Source organism: Eurosta solidaginis, chromosome X (genome assembly GCF_040869045.1).
Source record: "Eurosta solidaginis isolate ZX-2024a chromosome X, ASM4086904v1, whole genome shotgun sequence".
Lineage (NCBI taxonomy): Eukaryota > Metazoa > Arthropoda > Insecta > Diptera > Tephritidae > Eurosta > Eurosta solidaginis.
Window position 1 is genome coordinate 16,232,277 of NC_090324.1, and position 23,931 is coordinate 16,256,207.

The following is a 23,931-nucleotide window of genomic DNA, read 5'->3' on the forward strand; positions in this document are numbered from 1 at the left end:
TTATTACTTTTTCTATTATTGTGGGAAGATCCTCTGGGGATTTTGGGGGTAATTTCAGGACGGTTTTGGGGACTCCCTCGGGGTCATTTGCGGGACATTCCGGGATGTTTTTGGGGTTTTCATTGGCTGCTCCCGGGGTCATTTGGGGGTCGTTCCTGTATCGTTTTGGGGACTCCCTCGGGGTCATTTGGGGATCATTCCGGTACAGTTTTGGGGACTCCCTCGGGGTATTTGGGGGTCGTTCCGGTATGTTTATGGGGACTCTCTCGGGGTCGTTTAGGGTTAATTTTGGCATGACTTTGGGGACTCCCGCGGGGTCATTTGGGGATCATTACGGGGAGGTTTTGGGGAGTCCCTCGGGGTAATTTGGGGATCATTCCGGGACGGTTTTGGGGACTCCCTGGGGGGTATTTGGGGGACAGTCCGGGATGGTTTTGGGGACTCCATCTGGCCCTCCCGGCGTCATTTAGGGGTCGTTCCGGTATCTTTTTGGGGAATCTCCCGAGGTCATTCCGGAATGGTTTTGGGGACTCCCTCGAGGTTATTTGGGGGTTATGTCCCCCAAATGACCCCCAGAGAGTCTCAAAAAAAACCTCGGAACGACCCCTAAATGACCCCGGGAGGACCCGATGGAGTCCCCAAAACCATCCCGGAATGGCCCCCAAATGACCCCGAGTCCCCAAATGGATCCCGGAATGACCCCGAGGGAGTCCCCAAAACCATCCAAGAATTCTCCCAAATGACTCCGAGGGAGTCCCTAAAAACATCCCGGCACGACCCCAATTCACCCTGGGAAGACCCCGAGGGAGTCGCCAAAACCACCCCGGAAAGACCCCGAGGGAGTCCCATAAACATCTAGAAACGACCCCTAAATGACCCCCAAAATCATCCCGGAAGACACCCAAATTATCCCGAGAGTCCCCAAAAAGATCCCGGAACGACCCCCAAATGCACCCGATGGGGACCCCAAAACAATCCCGCAATGTCCCCAAAATGACCCCGAGGGAGTCCCCAAACCCGTCCCGGAATGATCCCCAAATGACCCCGAGGGGAACCCCAAATGCCCCGAGGGAGTCCCCAAAGCCATGCCGAAATGACCCCCAAAAAAACCCAGCGGATTATTTTTCCTATTCCAATTTCGGGGTTAGAAGCATAAACTGAGACATATCGCTCCAATTGCTCATGCGTAGCACGTTCCACTTTTGATTTCTTTGAAAAAGCTATGATTTTAAAATATTTGTTACAAAAAATTAAGAACAATATTTAACTCTTACGTTTTTTCTATTTCGCGATTGTTGCACTAAACCGTTGATTTAAATGAAAATAAAATACAGTCCATTAAAATAATAATTTATAAAATAAAAAAAAATAATAAATTTAAAAAATGCTTGTTTGCAGTGTGCTTTGAACCCGCAACCCCAAACGTTTGAGTCGGATACGTCATCCACTGTGCCAGGACTCATACACCTACGAGTACATCAAATTACTCCCTTATAACTCATATAAAACTGCTCGCCCTCAACTGCCCCACGCTTAGCTAATTTAGTTCACCCCTATATGGTGAAAAGCACAGGTCGTAGAGCTTTTTAGAGTTGTCAAGCTATGCACAGAATAGAAATATTTGTCAACTTGATAAAAATCTTGATTACTCGTCAACTTATTGACAATTTGTCAAGTACACAGAATAACCCCGTTAGAGTGATATTTGTTAATAGCATGGTTATTTAGTACACCTTCTTTACCGGAAAACTTTGCAAACGATGTCACAGGAACTTTGACAATTGCATTGAGAGGAACATTCGATTTCGAGTCACCAGTATCACTTGCAAATAAGAAACAATATTTACAAAAACATCCTTTTTTTTGTTCAGAATAAACAAGTTAAAAAATGATGTTTAAAGTATCGCTTTTCTATTTTTCCTTTTTGACTATGACTCGAAAAAGGGAAGATATAGTCCTTCGGTGGTACGCAATGATATTTTAGTAAGTTGTACTTCGTATATCCATCTAATAAATGTTTTTTCCCACAAAATTACCTGTCGTATTTTTCAACAATAGAATTTTGTGAAAGTGATATATGTAGGTACATTCGAACCCGATTCAGTATTCATAGATGTTGAATGCAACGTTTTCTCATTATTATTATCAACCAACAAGGTATTACCGTCGCGATCAGTATGAGTTAAGAGTGGAACAGTACTTCCGTTTTCTACATTTGTATCATCGCAGACCTGTTCTTGAAGTTTTGGCAGCTTGCAAAAATATTCTTTGATGCTCTTCATAGCTCATCGCTTCTTATTACCTTTCCATCAGAGCTTCCGTCCTTGAATTTTTTTTAATGCTGATTGATGTAGCGAATTGGAAATACGTAGACACAAGATTCCTCTTTTGATAACAAAAGAAAACTATAAAAACAAGCTATATGCACTTGTTTTCTTGCCGCGACTTCAGTACATGCATAAACATACTATATCCGAGTGATCTCTCGAAAAAAAGCTGGTGCAACTATATTGCTCGCTACTGTTATTTATACTCGACTGTTAAAAAGCAGTCTGATTCATGAAATTTTATTAAATGTTTAACGATTATATGAAAATAGCAATGTATGTTCGATGGAAAAACCCGAATCACACTTTAATGGAAAATTCCTACTTACCATTTTCGAGTTCTTCCGCCAAGAGTTCCAATTGTCGATTAATTAAATAATAATTATTTAATAGTTCACGATGCCGAACGAATCGGTAAATCGAATGAAATAGGTTATATTTTTTATTATTCTAAGGTTAATACAGTAGAATCGCGTTAAGTTAACCAAAACACAAGCTTTAACACAAGTTAACGCAAGTACACAACCCACAAGTTTAAATGCCCATGACAAACTACACTTGCACCACGCGACACCGACAATAATTTTTCACACAGGAATTCGTGGAATACCCGCACTTTTTTTATTGCCAAACAAACGGTTAGATTTGAAAAAATTGATGAGGTCAGAAAAGTTAACCAACGCATAGTTAACTTTTTAGAGCGGGACGTGGACGCTCATACTCGGTCAACTTAGCCGAGCGATTAAAAGTGTGCGGACTTTAAAATTTTGTTTAGTGGTAGATTTTTCAGAAAATAGTGGTACATTTATGAAAAAAGCGGAAGCATTGGGTTATATTTGAAATATTTTTAAGTAGTGAATCTTACTCACTTCTTTCCTATATATACAAAGGTAGGTGGAAATGGCAGTTATGTACTAAAAACCTAAAGGAAAAGGGATTAAATGGTGATCAAAGTATCGCTAGGTATTGTTTCTCTTCTCAAAAAATTGTGGAAAGGCAAAGGTTTCTTCAAAAAACTTTTATAAAAAAACTACCACTTTTTTTCGAGCTTGCGTGGTAGAAGTGGTAGAACTTCAAATAAAAGAAAAATGGTGGTAGAAGTCCGAACACTGGCGATTAACTTTCTCGCGATTCTACTGTAATTGAATATGTGCATTGCAGTTTCTATAGAGATGACAAATGCCCAGTAGAAAGTGGTGAAAAATGTGTAGAGTGAGAGTGAAGATTCTGAATAAACTTTATTCAATAAAGTAAGGTTTGATTCATTATGTTATCAACAGCGCAAATATTTCTGAGCATTGGACTGATTTGCATGAGCATTCTTACTGTTGAGCGCTAATATTATTTGAAAATTTATAGTCGATGAATGCATGCATACAAAAACTGCATTATGAAAAGTAACGATCAAATATCCATCATTATATTTATACAAATACTGTATATAAATAGTGAGTTTCTGGGACTTCGTGAAAAAAATTTTGGTCTGAATAAATTTTGGAAAAACTCTAGTCTGGGGAGGTGATCGCCCCTTCGCCCCCTTCAAACCCGCTACTGTAATGGCGCCCTTGGATTACATATAGTCGCTCTCATGGAAGACTAACACGTTTCCGATTTTCTGTGCTAGTTTTCTAGGAGAAAAACTGAAACTTGTTAGTCTTTCAAGGGACAATGTTATACCGAGTCTTGCTTTAAAAAATATTTTTTTTAAAATTTGGTTCATCATAGAATATAAAAGAAAATAAATCTTAATAAAAAGGTATAAAACATTTATTTTGATTGGGGTCTTAGCGCCGTTTTCACCATCTCCGGTTAGCGCTGACTGACAGTTTATTTACCAGAAATGGTCCGGTTATCTGCCAAATAAACTGCAAGTTAGCGTTAACCGTAAAACGGCCCTAAGGCCCCAATCAAAATAAATGTTTTATACCTATTTATTAAGATTTATTTTCATTTATATTCTGTGATGAACTAAATTAAAAAAAAGTATTTTTATAGCAAAACTTTAGTGATGTATATTGGAACGATTTTCCGTCATCCCTTGTCAAATTTGGTCTTTATGCGGTCGAAGCATGCCACTAATTCAGGTGTAGGTGATCGTTGTGCCACTCTTAAATATATGGATAATAGTTCCGCATTTATACGGCCTTTGTTGGTAAAGGAGTTTTCAAGAGTGAGAGAGTATCTTTCCGCCTTTCTATCTCTTTTCCTGCTCGCATTGGTATTCGCCTTCAATGTAATGTTATCAAATTTTTGGTATCATATTCAATGCCAGACAATATTTATAGTAATAGGTAAGTGATGTATATTGGAAAATTTTTCTGTCATCCCTTGACAAATCTGGTTTGAAGACAAACCGGCGTTGCGCCATCATCAGTGTCGATTTTCGTTCTGATCTGTTGTTGTCGTTTGTCTTATATTTATAGTTCGTTAGTGCCTGACAGGTATGGCCAAATTGAATGTTTATGTATATATATGTGTGTGTTATGTGTCCTTCAGGCACGGGGGTGCTTTTTTGGGTGTTTGTTGATTTCGTTGATTTATTCTTCTGGGTTTATTTGTTGATCCGTGTTTGTGTGTTGTACCTGTATGATTACTTTGTTTTTTGTAAACAAATTTTAAAGGTTCAAATATTGTTAGCGTGTTTGTCTGTTCGTTTATTATTCTACCATCGAATGCTTTTTTAAACGAGTTTATTTAGCTTGACTTGATAGGCGGGCCGGCCGTTGTGAACGAATTTTGTAATTAAAATTTAAGTAACTTCCCGATAAGCTACAAGCTTGAAACTTCAAATATAGTTCATAACCCGAAAAATATTTTCCCCGGGCGCAAGAAAACCTCACTACGTCACTGGGTCGGAAGTTGTATACGTGCCAACGCTTTTGCGAATGAGGGATAACATTTGTCGGTTGAGCCTGTGAGCGCGTAATTTTGTTGGACTACAGCGTGGACTGTCAACCGCTTGCGTATTCTAAGATGATATCTCGTGCAGTGTCAAGGGCTTTATCGTCTAAAGGTAGATCCCAGGCCTGATCGTGAGCGATGATGAACGTTGTGATGCAGTGGTCGATTAGTGATCGGACCATATGAAGGCATCTTCGTGCCTATATTTTCACCATTGCAGAAGCGTTGTACGGAATGCGTTTCACGAATGAAGCTCCCTGTTGTGAAAGTCGGCCGCAGCTGCGAAGCTTGGAAGTTCGTTGTTGTCGACAGATAATTACTGGCGATGTGGTGATTTTGCTCCATCGCGTTGTATTGAAACTCCGCGTGTCGCTCGCAACGCTGTCGAGTAGTGGGCGGAAATTCAGATTTCATTCCAGCTATTGTTGTTGATGAAAATTCAGCGATTCCGCTCCCCGCTGATATCGTTTTCTTATGGGTGGGCGGAAAGACTGAAATTCCGCTCATTGCCGACGTCGGTCTCTTATGGGTAGGTGGAAAGCCAGGGACTACGCTTCGCTTGTTGTATAGATAGGCGGAAAGACTGGGACTCCGCTCCACGGCACTTCTCATTAGCAAATAGTGGTCAGGAAGTCTTGTAAATAAATTTAAGGAGCGATTTTAAGCAGAGTTTCTTTTCCAATTTGCGTCGTGCTCCTTTTATTTTTTACTACAAAACCCGCTTAGAAAAACTTTCTTCTATTGGAAAAAACTTGTCTCTAAAATTTTGATGTTGCTTCGCCCAGGGATCTTAGGTGTGGCAGGCGGAGCATGCTACCACCACACCACGGCGGCTGCCCGAGGTAATTACCTTTTGAATAATGATGGGTTGAAAGGCGAGACTGGGTGGTTTTATAATCAACTCGCCAATCTGATGAAACCCTTTAATTGCTGCATAGTTGAAATATTTCCATGATTTTGCCCAAGTTTTCTAATTATGCACTCCTGTTTTATTAGCTTTCGAGCAATAAAATAAACGTAACTTTTTCCCATTATTTACTCAACAAGTTGAGTTGGGTATTTTAATAATAAGGGCAGCTGGGGCCCGAGGTTTTGAATTTGGGTAGCAACATCGTTTTGGTTTCATAAATTTGGCTTTTTTCATGCCGGACCATACACCTTCTGGTCATAAAGGTATAGAAGGTAACGCTCGGGAGAAATCAAAAGACAAAAAACAAGAGTTTCATATAATGCTGGAAGTGCGTGGAAATAAGAGCGGTCTGCAAAACTTCTATGGTGTTGTGCGATTCCAACGATATAAGACTTACAAGTAGGTAGGTTGAACTGGCCGGTCCATGAGGACCTCACATAGACTGATTGAGTCCGTAGTGTTACCAGAAGTTTGTTTTAACGACCAAACTGAAAAACCCTATCGAAAACCAGGACCTATGTTATAAAATAACTCTGTCCTCTTAGCAAATACTAGAAGCTTCCGAGGACTTAAGCCACTTGCTGCTTCTAGATCTGACAGCTGTATCACTCCTAATAACTGGAGTCTTAGCCTGGCAGGTGCAGAGCACGATCACAGAACGTGCTCGATCGTTTCCTCCTCCAACCCGCACTTCCTACATCTGCTATCACTGACCAAGCCTAGTTTAAAGGCATGTGACGCCAGAAGGCAGTGTCCAGTCAGAATACCCGTCATGAGTCTACAGTCCTCTCTTTTTAATGATAGGAGCAACTGTGTTAGTCTAAGGTTGTAAGACCTACACATAATCTTCGACACTTTACAGCCCTGCGCTTGAACCCACGCCTTTCCCGCTTGGTCGATCATGTGCACCTCTCGCCTTCGCGTAATCTCGCCCAATCTAATTGGGACATCTACGGAGCAAGCTTCAAGGGATGCGCCCTTTTTAGCTAGTTCATCCGCTTTTTCATTCCCATCTATTCCCATATGCCCTGGGACCCAATATAGATGTATGCTTCTCCCTGTCCCGATTCTCTCCAGAGACTGTTTACACTCTAACACGCTTTTAGATGCTGTGCTATGCGATATTATTGCCTTAATTGCTGCTTGACTGTCAATATAAAAGTTAACACGGTTGCAGCTTAAGCTATTCTCTTCCAGGGTTTCTGCTGCTTTGGTTACGGCTAATATTTCCGCTTGGAAAACGCTACAGTAATCCGGCAGCCTGTAGGATCTACTTATTTCCGGATCAGCGCAGTATACCGCAGACCCTACTCCTTCCACTACTTTGGAACCATCGGTGTACACATGTATCGCCTCTTCCGCCATTTGCGCACCCTTGCGCCAACCGCCCACCTCTATTGTGGCCTTAAGATCTCCCTCGAAGCGCAGATAGGGAATCATGTAATCTGTTCGTCTTATGATTGATGACGCTATACTACTATGGCCATATGGTCGGCGCTCAAGCTGCCCCGAAGCACCGAGCCTGGTTGCGGTCGTTAACGCTTTGTTCTTTGCTACCAGGTCTACAGGTGGGATGTGCAAAATGGCATACAGTGCAGCCGTCGGGGTTGTTTTCAGGGCTCCCGTAATGCTAAGCATCGATAGTCTGCATACCCCCTCTAATTTTTTGAGGTATGTTGTTTTTTGTGTGGCTTTCCACCAAACAAGAACTCCATAGTATAGAATAGGGCTTACAATCGCTGTAAAAACCCAATGAGAAAGAGAGGGCGATAGGCCCCACGTACACCCCAGCATTCTTTTACATGCGTAGAGTGCCGTTGAGGCCTTCTTGACCCTCTCCTACACGTTGAGCTTCCATGACAGCTTACTGTCTAGGATGATTCCTAAATATTTTGTGCAAGGTTTCTCCTGTAAGGTCACCCCTCCTAACTTAGGCCTGGTGCAATTTGGGACCTTGTACCTCTTTGTAAACAAGACCATATCCGTCTTCTCCGCATTGACTTTCAACCCGAAATTAGATGCCCAGGTATGAATATCGCGAAGCGCCCGATCCATCAAAGAACTAATCGTTGGAAGGCACTTTCCACTTATGACAATTACAACGTCATCTGCGTAAGCCGTAAGTTTTACGGGTCCCTCATCGAATTGCCTGAGCAGTTGGTTGATGACCAGCGTCCACAGCAGAGGTGATAGCACCCCTCCCTGCGGCGTGCCCCTGTCCACTGATTTCGTGGCCTCGTACAATCCACATTGTGATGTAATCTTTCTGCAATTTAACATGCAGCCGATCCATCTGATTAAGGCAGGATGTACTTTAATGTTATTGAAAGCCCCGGCAATGTCCAAGAAGACTCCTAGAGCATACTCCTTATATTCCAGAGATTTCTCTATGCTTATTACCACCCTATGCAATGCGGTGTCTACCGACTTGCCTTTGGTGTACGCATGCTGTGATGTGGAGAAATGATGTTAAGCTAATGGGTATATAGTCTTTGGAATACATGTGACCGATCTTCCCCGCCTTTGGTAGAAAAGCTACACGAGCAGTTCTCCAAGAGTGCGGTACATGATTCAGTCGTATGCACCCGCCGAATATTATTTTAAGCCATTCCACGACCGCCCTACTTGAGACTTGTAGCATGACCGGGAATATACCATCTGGGCCCGGCGATTTAAACTTAGAAAACGTTTTCATTGCCCACTCGATCTTGGTATCGGTCACCAAGCCCGGCACTACTAGCTCCGTGATCGGAGTGTGAGTGATGTCTGCTGGCTCCTCTAAACCGTCTCCCGATGGGAAATGTGTATCGAGAAGCACCTCAATGGATTCCTCACTATTACGTGACCATTCCCCGTTCTCTTTCTTTATTAGTCCCTGGACTATGTTTCCCTTTGCTAGGACTTTTTTCAACCGTGCTGTTTCGCTGGAGCACTCTATGTCCGTACAGAAACTTTTCCATGAGTTTCTCTTCGCCCTGGTAATTTCACGCTTGTAGATCTTCAGTAGATCCCTGTAGTCGTCCCGACACGCTTCGCTTTCCGCGGTCTTTGCGAGCTTAAACATTTCTTTAACCTGTCTTCTTAGAAGACTCAGCTCATTGCTCCAACATGGCGGCTTTGCTTTTCCTCTGAATCTTCTTAGAGGGCAAGCTTTGTTATACGTAGTCATAAGCGTCCTTGTTAGGAATTCATTCGACTCTTCCAGTTCCTCTACATTAGCAACCTCTTTGGGTTGACCCAGTTTTGTTTCTACATGTTTCTGGAATTTAGTCCAGTTCGTTGACCTAGGGTTTCTAAAGGTTCCTCCCTTCTCTACCCTCTTTAGGGGGATGTCGAAGCTGATATACGCATAGTCGGAGAAGGATGGTCTATCAAGAACCATCCAATCATACCTTGATATATCACGCTCGGAACTCAATGTAATATCCAGAACATTGCTGGATGTTGGACCAATGTATGTAGGGACATTTCCCCTGTTGGCTATCTGCAAATTGGTTTGCAGGATGTAACAAAACAGAGATTCGCCTCTCTCGTTCGTATCTGCTCTTCCCCACGCATTGTGGTGCGCATTTGCATCTGCGCCTATGACCAATCGCCCTTTGCGCCCTTCCTCCTGTACTAGCCTTTTGCACTCCATCGGTGGGACCTCCGCAGCATGCGCCATGTAGCAGGACGCCAGGATAAATGCCTGCTTATTCTTTTGCTCAACGGCCACCGCTACGAGATCCTCAGTGGTGTAATTAGGCAGCATATATGAATGCAGCTGTTTCCTTACCATTACTACAGCTCGCACTCGTCCTTCCGTTTGCGCGTAGTAAACGCCAAACCCGCGCGCGCTAAGTCCCGAAACCTTTCCTCCCGATGAGAGCCACGGCTCCTGGATCAGCGCCACGTCAAACGAACCCTCCTCAAGGGTTAGGAGGAGTTCGCTCGACGCCACTTTACTGTGTTGGAGGTTTATCTGTAGGACTCGCAGCACCATTGGGCTGTTTGTCCCCCTCCAGCACCTTCGTCTTGACGTCGTCGTCCTCCCCTTGCCCTTTTGGTTTAGAGTATTCGAGGCCCCCTTCAGCCTCTCGTGACTGTTGTGCAGGGTGTTCCTCTGTGCGAGTCACAGCACCATTTAGCGGTTGGTCCTCTTCTAACACGTTCGTGGTGACGTCGGGGACCTCCACCTGTCTTTTTTCCCTTAGGCTTTTGAGGTCCTTTTCGACTTCGCCCACCTCTAGCGTGTTAGGGTTTTTATCCTCGGGACTTCTTTTCCTGAGTCGCATGTAAATTTTGCCAGTGCCAAAGGACATTTTACCAAGCTGCGTGTACAAAATATCCTCCGACTGCTTGTTTATTTGGAAGATGTATAACTGACCATCCTCGGTGTGCCGAGATACAGTAAGTATCTTCCAATCCTGTGTCGGTATGTTCGGATTCTGATTCTGCAGAAGTCGCAGTGTATCCTCCGACTTTATTACGCATGGTATCCATACCTTAACTTTTGGTACCGTGGGGATTTGTGCTTTATCCACCACCTCAAACCGCGCATTCGTGCCTTGCCTTTGGAGGTTTGGAACCACTTCCTCCAGCCACTGCAAGCTCGCGATGTTTTCGCACGCTATCATCTTCACACCGTTATACCATCCCCCCGAATCAAAGGTTGGAAGGGGCTTACTTGGTTGTTCCCGCATCATCTTAAGCATTAAGCTAAAAATCTCCCTTTCCACAGATCTCCACCTTTCAGTAGTCATTTGTCCGAAAGGACTGCTACGATCAACCAGCGCCACAGTCAGTGACTGCTTTGCCACATCACTCATCTTCACGGGAAAAGCAGGAGTCTTAGTGTTATCTCCCTTTGGCACCTCCGAGAAAGCCTGAGTCTTAGCGTTAACTCCCTTTAGCGCCTCCGAGAAAGCCGGAGTCTTAGCGTTATCTCCCTTTGGCTTATCTCCTACTGACTTACAAGTAAAGAAAAGAGACTTTAAGGCTGCAGGAAGGAATGGTTGAGTACGGGTTGTGTTGGTGTCCTACGCTTGCGTGGTCAATGCTCCAGATATTAGTGGCTGCAGATTTTTCAAATATCGAGGCAGCTATTAAGCTAGGCTCTAGAAAACTTCTAATACTTGCCAAGTGGTCAGAGCTTTTTTGAAACATGAGTCCTTGTACCTTACTCTGTTTTTTCGTTTGGTCGCCTAATAAATTCTGGTAACACTATGGACACATTTAGTCTATGTGAAGTCCTTCAGTTAGTTCAACCTTTCCTAACTTAGAAAAAAACTGTAAGTACTTATGTGTATGATAATATAAATAGCAATAAATGTTAGTCAAACGGATAATTGTATTATAAATACGATTTATCCGATGCAATTTTCAAGCATACAAAATTTTTATTATGATACGAAACTATATATCTGGCACAATACCCATCTCTAATTTGTTTCGTTTTTTTGGAATAGTTATAGTGTCTATAAGTTTCAATTTAGACAAGACAGTCTTAGTAGCTGGCTTCCACGTCTTTACTGCCGATATAGAAGTATTACATACACATATGTAGTATGACTGTCCAGATGTATGTACACTGATAAAAGATGATACGGTTTTGGGAGTGATCGAGAGAAACTGAACTTTCCTTAAAAAGCAGTGTATCAAATAACAGCAAGTAAATTTGTAAGTAATTCAAAATATTTGGAAATTATATAGTTTAATATTTATTTTAATGTTTTAGATATTTTTAAATATGAGCAATTTTTTGATAGAAGCGTAAGTCCAATGAAAAAAAGCAAACAGTTATCGCACCTACCAAAATTAATTTTAATAAAATTTCAAACATATGGACTTATGCCTCTATCAAAGCAAAAAGGATCATATTAAAATTTCATATAAGAAATCATTATCAACCTAGTTGTTTTCCCCATATATGAACTCCTTGGATATTTACAAGACTGGTCAAGCTTTTCTGTTTAGTTTAAGCTCTTTGCTACTATTTGCGTATGCTTTTTTGTGGAGGCTTGCACTTGCTTGGATATGTTCTTGTCATTTACAGTTTTTTTATTCTATGATTCGCTTTATTATTATTTTCTTATATCTCTTGCTGTTTTCTCGCCGCTTTCAAACAGCTGTCTCTGTGTGACTATGTGATGAGAGCCTCTCAACATCGATCTCCGGGATCGTCAACTCATCTGGTATGTTATCGGCATATTCAATAGAAGATGTATCCGAAAATCGTTTGTTAACTGATGTTTGTTTGCGCAATACTTCGGCTAAAGAGGTACTAGTGACGTCACCATAGCGGCCATCAAGTCCTTGACGGAAAGCATTAACTACCCTGATCTAATTTGATCGTGTAAATAGAAAACGAAGAAACCAAGTGTTCCAGCACGGGCGATACATGAAATAGTAATTGAAATAAAGATACACAGAGATCGATCAAAAGTAGCGATTATTGTGATTGTGGATAATTCATTGTTTATTTGTTGATGCGCAGTTGACGTCAGTATAAACACGTATACAAGTCATTATTTGCAATACAGGAGATCCGTGAGTTTGTTAAAAAAGACAGAAAAAGAATTGGTGGTGGTAGTTATAAATAGTTGTTATTCATAGTAAATCTATCATAATTTCAATATACCCTAGCAAATTAAAGACAAAGACTTAAAATAGCTGAAAAACAAGGCCAAGACCAGAAATTTTTAACCTGAATTTATTATGCGGCATACCTTATAGAAATGATCCAGGAAGATTCGCCACATGATCCCGGAATAGTCCCGAAAATGTCCCGAAATGCCCCTGAAGGGATCCCTGACGGATCCCGTGAACCATCCAGAAATGATGCCGGAAGGGTCCGCAAATGATCCCGAAAAAGTCCCGAGAATACCCTGACGGTATCCCGAAAATCATACAGAAATGATGCCGGAAGGGCCCCCTAATAATCCCGAAATGATCCTGACGGGATCCCGAAAACCAACCAATCTCGTAAATAATCCAGAAAATATCCCGAAAGGGTCGCAAAATAATCCCGAAATAGCCCAGAAAAAGTCACGAAATGATCCCGGACGGATACCGAAAACTATCTAGAAATGATCCGGGAAGGGTCCCAAAATGATACCGAAATAGTCCCGAAATGTCCCCGACGGGATCCCAAACTGATCCCGAAAACCATCCAGAATTGATCTCTGAAAGATCCGCAAATGATCCTGAAATAGTCAAGAAGAAGTCCCGTGATTCCCAGACGGATCCCGAAAACCATCCGAAAATGATGTGTAAGCCCCCGACTTATTTGGTACATTGAGTTTATAATATTGGCCAAGGTCAGTATACTTAAAGTTATAATGTTTAATGTTTTGCAAAAGTTCGAAGGGGTCGTAAGACCTCCCCCCTTTCCATTTTCGAAAAAATTTTAGCCAGTAGGCTTTTGTCTATCTGTGTTCCACATTTCATCAAAATCCGTGTAGCCGTTCTGACGTGATTCAGTCACAAAGATGAAAAAATATAATTAAATTATAACTGTTCCTAGCGGGCATGGTCCTCCTCCCTTTTCAAAACCATATAGCTAGTATATCCTTCTAGACTATTGTGTGCCAAATTTCATCAAAATCCGTCCAGCTGTTCTTGCGCGATTGAGTCACAAAGAAAAACGTCTGGACATCCAAACTTTCGCATATATATAATACATATTAATAGGAAAAGATAGGATGGATAGAAAAATAGGAAATGTTTCGGTGTATCTTCATCGAGGAATGTGTTTGGAGTCCGTTAATTTTTGCTTATTGCAATATTTGTAAGTAAGGTTATTGCTGAAGATAAGAATCTGCCGTATTTTCGGTTTCCGCGGTACAGGGTAGTAATAATATTAATTTGACAAGTGTTCTTGTCACTCGGCCCTTTTCCCAAGTGAGCCAACCGAAAATTTTTATGTCTCCATTTTTGTTGCGAATACGCTGTTTCGTCAGATTTTGACGACCTTTACTCATGCGCCAACCAATTTCAATGGAAAACATGTTTTCTTGCTAATATAAACAAAGTTTATGTTGTATTTTTTTGCACAAATATATAATTTTCGCTGGGTCTGTTCGATTTTTAAAATTCAAACGGCCATCGACAGAATTAATCGTTCTTTGAACTTTAACTTTTTTTCGAATATATTTGTACATTTAAATGCGTTTCATAATAAATTTTGTATGCAAAATAATGCAAAAACGTTTTCTACATTGAATTTTTAACACAAAAAAAAAAAACTTGATCGAATGAAGTTATGAATAATCATCAACTGCACGTGAGAGTACGCACGTTAAAAGAGTACCCGTAAAGGAGTATTTACATATCTTTGCATAGGTTGATTTGCAAGCATAGATGAGCCAAATTATATTCAATATCCAACATGAAAATGGGTACGAAAGGCCTGTCGAAATAGTGTTTTTGCAACACAAATTTTAACCAAAAATTTTCCAATGGCCTACTTGAGAAATTTTCACTCAGCTGCGCGAGCACATTGTTGTGCACATGACTGACGTGAAAAATTATCCAACTTCCAACTTTTGTTGCAAGGAAAGCATAAGAAGAAGAATTCGACAGTTGGTTTGACTAAGGCTGCTTTCACACTTTGCAAGTGAAATTATTTTTCCCAATCGTTGGTACTTTTTTGACATTTTTCACAGTTAAAAACTGTATATTAACAAAGAAATATGACACAAAATATGTAAGCAAATATTTTTCTTGTATAGTGAGAATATTTATAACAGTGCTTCGAAAAATTTTGGATGTGAATGGTCAAGGCGAAATAAACTTCAATTGCGTAGAAGGCATCTATATGAAAAACTTCACTGTTGCTTGACATAGGGTAATCAACAATTGAATACAACAATGCACTAACAATAGACGGAAAACACGTTTAAGGTATAATAATTTTTTCTCTCCGACATATATGAAGCGGGCGTCTAAGTTAAAAGAATATATATACATTTATAATACATGTAGTGTATTAATTTACACTAAAGTAAAAAAGCAATGATACAATGAAGAAGATTCTGGGTTCATGCCCAAGGCAAAACAAAATCAAAGATTTAAAAACAAATTTGTTCAAATATAAGAAAGGATTCCAGGTTCCTTTCGAGCTCAAGGCCTATAACAATAATTTTTATGATAATAATTGTTTCTTTTTATAATTTTTCTACAATTGAAATATTATTTGTTATTTTGGAATAGAAGATATTTTTCGGACACCTTCGCTAACCATTTAGCTACACAGAAGTGGTTTGTTTGACTGATAAATCGCTACATCTATTCCTCTTTACAGATAGTATTTTATTAACGTTATGCTGTCTGTTCAAAATTACTGATAATACTGGATTTTTGCTTACTGTGCATTTTCCATGTGCTCTTGGTTTATTAAATAATGTTTTTGACAAAGGATTCCAAGTTCGATTCGAGTCCAAAGTCAATGATAAATATTGTTTTTGTAGGTTGGGGTAGATTGAACTGGCCGGTCCATGAGGACCTCACATAGACTGAATGAGTCCGTAGTGTTATCAGAAGTTTGTTTAACGACGAACTGAAAACCCCTATCAAAAACCAGTACCTATGTTAAAAATAACTCCGTCCTCCAGGAAAATATTAGAAGCTTTCTAGCACTTATGCCAGCTCTGACAGCTGTATCACTCCTAATAGCTAGAGTCTTAGCCGTAGGCACGACCTCAAAACTTGCTCGATCGGTGATCACACACCAAGCCTAATTTAAAGGCATGTGACGGCACAAGGCGGTGTCCAGTCAGAATACCCGTCATAAGTCTACAGTCCTCTCTTTTTAATGAAAGAAGCAACTTTGTTAGTCAAAGGTTGTAAGACCTAAACATAATTTTCGGCACTTTACAGCCCCACGGTTGGACCCACGCCTTTCCCGCTTGGTCGATCATGTGCACGTCTTGCCTTTTCTTAATCTCGCCCAATCTAATTGGGAAGTCTACGGAGGAAGCTTCAAGGGATGCACCCTTTTTAGCTTGTTCATCCGTTTTTTAATTCCCATCTATTCCCATATGCCCTGGGATCCAATATAGACCGGTCCCGACACAAATCCAACATTATCAGTTACTTCTAACAGATGGTGCAAAGCTGGTAAAGGTAGTTGATAAAGAGGAATAGAAATAGCAATTTATCAGTCAAATCCACCACCTGTATAGCTTAATAGCGCAGCGTGCATAAAGCATACTGATGATGAAGGCTTAGCATCCTTCGAAATGAATCTGTCTGAGTAGCTATGGCAGGAGTCTGACAAATTTTCTATCTTCCATTCCAAATAATAAAAAGTAGTTTTTCGATCCTAGAAAAATTTTTAAAGATTATTATTATCATAAAAGTTATTGTTCTGGCCTTGAGCTCGAGTTCGAACCTTGGATTTATATTTAAGATAAAACAGATTTAAATTGTACTAAATTTTTAACAAAATTTGTTTAACAATTGTTTTTGTTATTATCGGCCTATTGATAATTGATTCAAGGTTCGATTCGAGCTCAACGCCAGAACAATAATTTTTTTCAAATGATAATTATTGTTATTTTTTAAGCGTGCAGCGTGCCTAAAGCGTACTGATTATGGAAGCTTAGCACCCTTCGAAATGTATCTATCTGCGCAGCTTTGGCAGGTTGTCTGAAAAATTTTCTACTTTCCATTCCAAAAACAAAATACAATTTTTCAATTTTAGAACAATTAAAAAATAACAATAATTATCATTAGAAAAAAATTACTGTTCTGGCCTTGAGCTTGAATCGAACATTGAATCATTTATCAATAGGCCGATAAAAACAAAAACAGTTGTTAATAAACCATGAGCACTTGTGAATGTCAAACAAAGTAATTGACAATAAACAAATCCAGCATTATCAGTGATTTACAACAGATGGCGCAACGCTGAATAAATATAGTTGGTAAGAATGAATATAAGTAGCAATTTATCTGTCAAACAAACCACCGCTGTATAGCTAAATGGTTAGCGCAGCGTGCCTAAAGCGTACTGATGATGAAGGCTTAGCACCCTTCGAAATGGAGCTATCTGCGCAGCTATGGCAGGTTGTCTGAAAAATTTCTAAATTGTTTAAGCTGTAAATTCCTGTCCGTTACCGCTGGTGAGGGAAAACAAGAATATTATAACTTAAAAAGGAAAAGATGCTTTCCAACAAAAATTCAAATGAATTCTGGTTTATTTACAAAAACATCTTATTTTATATACATTTTACTTATCCTAGTTTTCTTATAATTTGTTGTTGTATACATAAATATTTACAGAGGTTCATTTTGCTACATATGAATGTGTATATGTGAATTTATTTTTAATGTGTACATTAGATACCAACGCATTCTAAGTGCGTTAAATTTAATGTGTCTCATGCAGCTCCAATGTATCCTAATCAGCAATAATCTTTGCTTGACGGCACTGTTGACTTAAGAGCACTAATGCGCGTAGATACTTATTTTTAAATAATTGAAATTTAGCTGCTGTTTGTATGCGTTGGTGTATTGAGTTAGTTTTATATTTTTATGTGTTTTCAGATAAGCAATATAGAAATATTTTATGAACAACAATCACATTGTTACGCTTATCTTTTATTTCGACAATTAAGTGGACTGTAGATATTTATACTATATTTCTAGATTTTTATCGCCATGGTGCCGACAAGATTACGTGTTCATATATTTATGAACATTCTGCCAAAGGCCAAAAATTACGCTATTTCTCTTAAACATAATAAGTTTCCTAACATTTTATTTAATTATGATTATATCTAACTGGAAGTTCAAATGGAATAGCTGCGTTTTTAGTTTTATATATTGATCTTACATATAATATAGCGATGATCAGCCCTATTAATAAAAGTAAATACAGTAAAGTATGGCCACTTATGTGATGAAAATGTATACCTTTTAATTAGATGTTTTCCCTTTTGAGAACTTCTATTTGCTGTTTAAGCGTAAAGATATCTTTGTGTGTGTTTATTAAGGTAGAGTCAAAAGGTTTAATTCGCTGGTCTGGTATATTTTCAATGTTTTTTACCCAAGAAGAGGATAGCAATTCTTTAGTGATCTCGGATTGTATTTGATGAGATGCTGTTAAAGTTACTCCTTCATGTCCAGCTGTACATCCTTCTCTTATTGTGATAACGCCTTGTTTAGGGATTTCCATTCGCATTTGTTGATTGTCATCACATTCTAGATGTATCGCTGATTTGCTAAATATCTTGTAAAGCCAACGATTTTGAGAGGATAGTTTAATCGAAACATTTTCATCTGAGACGGGCTTGAATCTACACACCTCGTTTTCATATAGCTTTAATGCTGCTTCTTCGCATGAATTGTCGGTTGCTGACTTCCAAGCCCAATTCCCTGGTCATTGGTAATGATCTTCCGAGTTAATTGAACACTCATTTAAATCTACTTGGTTTATCAATACATATTGATTTAAATCAAACTTGTATATTAAATATTCTGCCATTATATCACGAATAATCATGCTTCCTTTGTATTTTATGGGTATCGTATTTACTTTGTATGCATTTGATGACTCATATGATATTAAGGGAATTTCTATGTTTATGACGACTTGTGAATCAACAATAACCTTTAGCAGTCATTGACTTATAGATTTCTTTTAATTCATTACCGAGTCGTTTCTCAGGTAATACTAATTTGTGTGACAGCTGTTTTTTAATCAATGCTATTTCATTATTAAGCTGTGATGGTTTTAATTGTTTTAGATTAATGACCATGATTTACGTCAATTAGTAAGTTTATTATCGAAGTTTGAATATCTTCACATTCATCCATAACTATTCCTATTTGAATGGTTAATATCTGAAACATTAAAGTCATTCGTTCGGCATTTTGATTTTTAACTAGTTCACTATAAAATTTATTTTTCTGTTCATTCACCTTTTGAAAATTTTTGTTAACTTCATCGGTTGTCTTTTTTAATATATTTATTTTAGAATCAACAACTGTTTCTTAAACAATTTTGCGATATCCTTTTGCTTTTCAAAAATATTTTTAATATTTGATTCCATACTCTCCCGGTCATCAGCGTCCATGATTCCGAATAATATGTGGTAAAATGAGCCAACGAATTCGAACGACGCACGTCTTTTTCTATTCCCTTGCTTCATGAATAGCTCGTTATTTGACTTAAGATTATTATATCTCTGCTACAAGTTTGCGGTAATCATTATACAAGCCTCTTCATAATACGTCAATATTTTGCACTGATGCTCAAGTCATTAATAAATTCTTTTATTCTCTCCATCCTTTCGTAATAGGAACCTAACTCGTAATAAACGATTAAGTCCCATTTTGAATTTATTATGTCTATTTTGCCAATTGGATGCGAATATATTGTGGTATTCTTTCTTAGCTCAGCCACTGAAGCACCTATTTCCCCTGTATCATTTACGTATAATGCCTTAACTTGCACTGCTAGCATAAGAAACGTAAATAACCACATCATCATCGTTTTTGCTATTTTCTGCCCCCCTGTACCTGCTATATTTTCCGATATTCTTGATGTCAACAGGCTAGCAGCTTGATTTCGCTCTTCTGTATTGCTGCTCCCTGTCATTTCTAGCGGGCATAGTTTGTGAACGGGTCGTTTAAGTATCCCATTTTGCAATTCTAGGGTTACTACTCTGGTTCTTCTATCGCTTCCAGTATGAGTTTTAATAACTTTGCCCAGTGGCCATATTGCTGGATGAGTTTCTTCATTTTTAATAATGACTACTTGACCTTCTAGTAGATTGTCGGATTTATTTTTCCATTTCATCCGTTGTTGCAACATTGTGACATATTCGCTTTCCCACCGTTTCCAAAAATCTCTTTTAATTTTCTGTATCAGTTTCCATCTGTCTAATGAACTTATTGTTGTGTCATCATTTGCTTCAGGGCAGTCTATTAATGGGCATCCTATTAAAAAATGTCCAGGGGTTAAAACATCTATATCGCTTTCACTATCCATCGCACATAGAGGTCGCGAGTTTAGCACTGCTTCAATCTGTGATAGTAAAGTGGTCATCTCTTCAAATGTCAATTTTCTTTCGCCTAGCATTCTTTTTAATTGATATTTTACTGACTTGACTCCAGCCTCCCAAATTCCTCCGAAGTGAGGAGCTGCCGGCGGCCGAAAATGCCATTGAATTTTGTCTGCTTCTAATATGGGAGCTATTGTTGAATTATTTTTTATTGCCTTTTTGAAATATAAGTCTAATTTTCTGCAAGCTCCGACAAAGTTTGTTCCGTTATCTGAGTATATATGCTGACTTTTACCCCTTCTAGCAAAAAATCGTTTCACGGCAGCTAGAAACGCTTCAGTTGTTAAATCACTTACTGCCTCTAAATGAATAGCTTTTGTTGCCATACATACAAATACCGCTATATGGGTGATTCTCCGCCAGCTTACAGTTTTGTGTCTTTTCGTAATTTGAAATATATTAAAGCATTTTCTATGAATTGAATTATGGAATTGAGTTAAACTAATGTTTATTTTAAAGTTTCATGTTGAATTTTATTGACTGGTCATCAGTTTTATGAAGTTGGAGTTTATAATACCCTACAAATGCCACAACCGTGGCATGTCCACAACCTCATTTTTCTTAACATTTTAGGTGGTAACTTTTTTAATCTTCAATTGCGCGAGTAATACAATGTCATTATATTAAATGCTTGACTTAATCCGCAATATTAAATGTTGTTTTAATGATAGCATTTCTGTTTTCGCTTTGTAATTTGATTTTGAAAAGTGTCCATGAGTTTTTGAGTAAAAAATGTTATTCAAATCGTTAGGTTTGTACTGCTTTATTGGACACTGGTGTGTTACATGTGAGTGTGAATTTTGATCAGCAAGTGTCCCCGCATATTTCCATGTTAATGTTTGTAGTCTTAAAATAACTAATATCCATTTTTAAACACTGAAGAACTGGAAAAACGGTACGTATCATAAAATCGTGTCACAACCGTGGCACTTGTATTTTTGTAGTTTTAAGTTAAGTACCGTCTATTATACCATTTTTCTTTAAAGCTTGCTGACATAACCTTAAAATTTTACGGAAAATCTTGCGAGTCATACTAAGTTTTTTTTAATGAGCAATTTATTGTCAAAATGTCACAACCGTGGCACGCGCGTAACGCGTATAATGTCACAACCGTGGTAGGCTTCAAGAACATAAATTAATAGCTGTAGCTCTTCCAGTCTGGGAATGTTTTTAGCTATAAAAACTCATAGAAAACTGTTTGAAAATATTTGAAAATCGAATTTTTTTTCCACAATTTTGCGTTAGTAAAAAAAAATAAAAAATAAAAAAAAATCGAATATTTTTTTTCCAAAATTTTGGGTTAGTAAACCCTCACTGGGGTAGGCACCTTGTCATTGGTGTGAGGGCTTAGCCGATCTCCATAGCGCCCGACTATGAGGCGGAGCTGTTTAGGACTGGCATCTACGCCGTTTCGCCTCATAGGAGGGCGGCGGGATGTCGGTGACTAAGAACTGCCAACCCCCTAATCCAGGGTGTTATGCGGACCGTGCCTATTGAACGATTTGCAGCCAGGGGATAAATTCGGCTGTATTAGAACGGAGCCTTCCCGATACCGGGCCACCTCGGGAAGTATTGATGGCCAGTAAGGGGCGCTGCTGTGGCTGACGGTTCTTTCCCCGTATATAATACTGGACCGCTGAGCCCGCTTTTCGGGCAGGTGGTCGTACGACCAAGATGAAGAACTCATTACCAACTCGGCCCCGGACTCGGGGAGCGAGAGTAGTGCTGATTCAATGAACTCCGTGTTGGAAAAGCACACAAATGAAGACGGAGTAGAAGAGTGGAGAAGGGTACGGAGCAGAAGAAGTAAAATAGCTCTCTCGCAGTACCGTGCAGCACTAAGAATTATCAAAAGCCTGGGAGCAGTGGTCGACCCAACAGAAGTGGAGATCGAGCACTTGAAATAGGTCGAAGGCAGCTCGAAAGGTTTGCTGCTAGAAACCCTCAGTTCTGCAACCGGTACGAGGACGAAGAAGCGTCAAATGGCAGAATGAAGAGGCAACGTTCGGCGAAAGGCGTCAAGCCTACTTTCAAGAGGCAGAAAGGACCCAGTCCCAGAGTAGCGAGGCAGGGCAGTCGCATAGACCAGACAAGTAGGCCCGAAGCTGTAATACAGATGGGCCCCAATAGCGAGGTAGCAACTACCTCGAAAGCTGCGAGTCAGAGGGAAGTTCCAACTACGGAAGTAGGAGATAAGCCAAAGTGAGATACCGCTAAGACTCCGGCTTTCTCGGAGGTGCCAAAGGTAATTAACACTAACACGCCGGCTTTTCCCGAGAAGATGAGTGATGTGGCAAAGCAGTCACTGACTGTGGCGCTGGTTGATCGTAGCAATCCCTTCGTACAAATGACTAGTGAAAGGTGAAGATCTGTAGAAAGGGAGCTTATTAGCTTAATGCTTAAGATGATGCGGGCACAACCAAGTAATCCCCTTCCAACCTTTGATTCGGGGGGGATGGTATAATGGTGTGAAGATGATAGCATGCGACAACATCGCGAGCTTGCGGTGGATGGAGGAAGTGGTTCCAAACCTCCAAAGGCAAGGCACGAACGCGCGATTTGAGGTGGTGAGTAAAGCGCAAATCCCAACGGTACCAAAAGTTAAGATATGGATACCATGCGTGATGAAGTCGGAGGATACACTGCGACTTCTGAAGAATCAGAATCCGAACATACCGACACAGGATTGGAAAGTACTTACTGTATCTCGGCCTATGGAAGAAGGTCAGTACTACATCTTCCAAATAAACAAGCAGGCGGAGGATATATTGTAGCCGCAGCTTGGAAAAATGTCCTTTGGTACAGGGAAAATGTATATGCGACTCAGGAAAAGAAGTCCCGAGTATAAAAATCCTAACACGCTGGAATTGGGCGAAGTCGAAAAGGACCTCAAAAGCCTAATGGGAAAAAGACAGGCGGAGGTAGCCGACGTCACCACGAAGGTGTTAGAAGAGAACCAACAGCCATATGGTGCTGTGACTCGCACAGAGGAACACCCTGCACAACAGTCACGAGAGGCTGAAGGGGGCCTCGAATACTCTAAACCAAAAGGGCAAGGGGAGGACGACGACGTCAAGACGAAGGTGCTGGAGGGGGACAAACAGCCCAATGGTGCTGCGAGTCCTACAGATAAACCTCCAACACAGTAAAGTGGCGTCGAGCGAATTCCTCCTAACCCTTGAGGAGGGTTCGTTTGACGTGGCGCTGATCTGGGAGCCGTGGCTCTCATCGGGTGGAAGGGTTTCTGAACTTAGCGCGCGCGGATTTGGCGTTTACTATGCGCAAACGAAAGGACGGGTGCGAGCTGTAGTAATGGTAAGGAAACAGCTGCATTCATATATGCTGCCTAATTACACTACTGAGGACCTCGTAGTGGTGGCGCGGATACAAATGCGCACCACAATGCGTGGGGAGGAGCAGATACGAATGAGAGAGGCGAATCTCTATTTTGTTACATCCTGCAAACCAATTTGCAGATAGCCAACAGGAGAAATGTCCCTACATACATTGGTCCAACATCCAGCAATGTTTTGGATATTACACTGAGCTCCGAACGTGATATATCAAGGTATGATTGGATGGTTCTTGATAGACCATCCTTCTCCGACCATGCGTATATCAGCTTCAGCATCCCCCTAAAGAGGGTAGAGAAGGGAGAAACCTTTAGAAACACTAGGTCAACAAACTGGACTAAATTCCCTAAACAGGTAGAAACGAAACTGGGACAACCCAAAGAGGTTGC

General features: G+C 40.1%; 1 long non-coding RNA gene across 1 annotated transcript in view; it reads right to left on the minus strand.

Moving 5' to 3' along the window:
- Positions 1–11,813: 11,813 nt before the first annotated feature.
- Positions 11,814–23,931, minus strand: part of LOC137235494 (uncharacterized) — a 236,341-nt gene continuing 224,223 nt past the window's right edge. Inside the window, exon 2 of the long non-coding RNA XR_010947928.1 lies at positions 11,814–12,459. This is a non-coding gene — a long non-coding RNA (uncharacterized lncRNA). The remainder of the gene's footprint in view (positions 12,460–23,931) is intronic.